This window comes from Anabrus simplex, chromosome 7, assembly GCF_040414725.1.
Source record: "Anabrus simplex isolate iqAnaSimp1 chromosome 7, ASM4041472v1, whole genome shotgun sequence".
NCBI classification, from domain to species: domain Eukaryota; kingdom Metazoa; phylum Arthropoda; class Insecta; order Orthoptera; family Tettigoniidae; genus Anabrus; species Anabrus simplex.
This window is the reverse complement of record NC_090271.1, coordinates 248,539,037-248,542,050: the sequence shown is the minus strand read 5'-3', so window position 1 is coordinate 248,542,050 and position 3,014 is coordinate 248,539,037. Positions and strand designations below refer to the sequence as shown.

The 3,014-nt window shown below is 43.9% G+C and overlaps 1 non-coding gene across 1 annotated transcript; it reads right to left on the bottom strand.

Moving 5' to 3' along the window:
* Positions 1 to 235: 235 nt before the first annotated feature.
* Positions 236 to 308, bottom strand: TRNAV-CAC (transfer RNA valine (anticodon CAC)). Its single transcript has one exon. It is a non-coding gene; the product is annotated as a tRNA-Val (tRNA).
* Positions 309 to 3,014: the final 2,706 nt, after the last annotated feature.

Sequence of the window (3,014 nt, the reverse complement as noted above, 5' to 3'; positions counted from 1 at the left end):
GGCAGCTAATCACGCTAACCACTACACCACAGAGGCGGATTGTGACTACACAAATAACTAAAAAAACATATTTTTTCAGTCTATTAGTTAGCAAGTTTGTCTGTAAATACCCTTCCACCGAGGTGTACCAAAGAAGAAACGTATTGGGAACAGGAGCGCTTTCCTATTTCAAATTCATCATTCACATCAAGAATATAATCAACAATTTTCTCATAAGGAAGAAAAGGACATATTGTGTTTCCGCCCGGGATCGAACCGGGGACCTTGCGCGTGTGAGGCGCACGTGATAACCACTACACTACGGAAACGGACGGGGTATGCTTGCCAGTAACATAAACTTCTCTCGCAAGCTCGGCTGGCTGCCTCCCAAGATCTTCATCCAGCTTGTGTGAAAACGGGTGCTCATCCATCACCGCCTCACACTCGATTTATACTAAAATGAATGAAACTGTTTAAGATTACGCTTCTGACTACAGCACAGGAAAACAGGCCCGACCTCTAAAGGTTGCATTTCATCATCATCATCATCATCATCATCATCATCATCATCTGTTTACCCTCCAGGTTCGGTTTTTCCCTCGGACTTAGCGAGGGATCCCACCTACCCCGCCTCAAGGGCAATGTCCTGGAGCTTCAGACTCTTGGTCGTGGGATACAACAGGGGAGTATGACCAGTACCTCGCCCAGGTCACCGACCTGCTATGCTGAACAGAGAAAGATTGCATTTAAGAATTGTTTTAGCGAAATACACTGTATTATAGTGAAGAAACTAATAAGATGAATGTTCGCATCTGTGATGTAGTGGTTGGCATGATTAGCTGCCACCCCCCAGAAGCCCGGGTCCGATTCCCGGCTCTGCCACGAAATTTGAAAAGTGGTACGAGGGCTGGAACGGAGTTCACGCAGCCTCGGGAGGTCAGTTAATCAGAGAGGGTTCAATTCCCGTGGTTTCCGCTGTCTCCTCCAGGAAATTGCCGTGATAGTACCAAATTTAAGGCTAGGGCCGCTTCCTTCCCTCCTCCTTATCTATCCCTTCCAATCTTCACATCCCCCCACAAGAACCTTGTTCAGCATAGCAGGTGAGGCTACCTGGGTGAGGCACTGTTATTCCTTCCCACTTGTATCCCTTCCCAATATCTCATGCTCCTGTATACTGCCGTACAGGCGGTAGAGGTGGGATCCCTGGCTTAGTTCGAGGGAAAACCTAACTCTTAGCGTAAACGGATTGAGAAGAAAAAGAAACGCTACAGACAACTAAAGAAACTATAGGCCCAAACTTATATATGTTTATTTTGAGATATAAGAAATGAATTGCCACAAAAAGATTTTTTTAGTAGAAACATCCAAAAACATTTTAGAGAGAGAATTCTGTTGCTGTTTCTGAAACAACTAGGAACACGTAATAATAGTGATGATGTTTTTCTATACTTCGCATAGCCACAGATACGTCTTATGGCGGCGATAGGATAGGAAAGAGCTAGGAGATGGAAGGAAGAGTGCGTGAAATTAATTAAAGTAGTGCCCCATTATTTGCCTAATTTGCAAATTGGGAAACCAGAGGAAGCCATCTTCAGGACTGCCGGCAGTGAGATTCCAAACCACTATCTCCCGAATGCAAGCTCACAGCGGCTCGACCCTAACAGCATGGTCAACGTGCTCGGTAGTGTTGATGTTGAACAATGTCACGTTAAATTTATAATACCGTACAATGATTAATGATGGCTAGGGATTTCTAATGTTACATTTCATCATTATTTAAGAATTACACTTTCACTTATTGAATAAAGAGTGCTCAAAATTTTTCTTTAAATGATATAATACCATGAGCAGCATATTGAATTCATTATTTATGCTAATATCCGGAATGCCGTAATGACATAAATGCATTCAGTGCATTTGATGAATTGTTTAAGTTATATACTAAAAAAAAGGAAAAATATATTCCAGACCCTAAAACATGGAAGTATGTAACACATAGTGCTTTTACAAATAATAATAATAAAAACTCCTTAATTTCCTCCCTTTATTAGTTAGCAAGCTCGTCTGTAACTATACTTCCACCCAGATGCACCAGAGACGAAATATGTTGCGAATAGGAGTGCTCACCTCTTTCAAATTCGCCATTTATCTCGAGAATTGAAACAAGCAGGTTTCCACCAAAAAGCCAAAAATTACTTTGTTTTCGCCCGGGACCGAACCGGGGACTTTGCGCATGTAAGGCGCACGTGATATTCACTACGCTACGGAAACCGTACTTGGCACACTTAGAGTAAATGGCGGAACTTGGCGTCGTGTCGTGCCATTTCGTCCAGGTGCCATTTCGTCCAAGTGCCATTTCGTCCAAATTCCACGAACAGAGGCAGGTGGTTAACTCTCTACCAGCCCACTAGTGCTATTTCGTCCAAACACCTATGATTGACAGTTTGACAGATTTATAATAACTGTTCCATTTCATTGCGTTCCTTGTTAGAAATAAGTAATTTTGTAATGTTTGTAATAATGGACGTTACTCGCTCCTCTGGTTCATAAAAATTACATGGGGACTTTGAAGGGCTTTGGGGAGGGAGCCCTAAGGGAATTTAGTGAAATCATGTCCTTTCAAAACATCTATGGAATGTTCCCTTTAATTTGACACCTCAGTCAGCAAAATCGGACTTATTATTAAAAAGTAGTTAACCGGACAAGAGTCCGCCTCTGTGGTGTAGTGGTTAGCGTGATTAGCTGCCACCCCCGGAGGCCCGGGTTCGATTCCCGTCTCTGCCACTAAATTTGAAAAGTGGTATTAGGGCTGGAACGGGGTCCACTCAGCCTCGGGAGGTCAACTGAGTAGAAGTGGGTTCGATTCCCACCTCAGCCATCCTGGAAGTGGTTTTCCGTGGTACCTAACATAAGGCCACGGCCGCTTCCTTCCTTGCCTATCCCTTCCAATCTTCCCATCCCTCCACAAGGCCCCTGTTCAGCATAGCAGGTGAGGCCGCCTGGGCGAGGTACTGGTCATTCTCCCCAGTTGTATC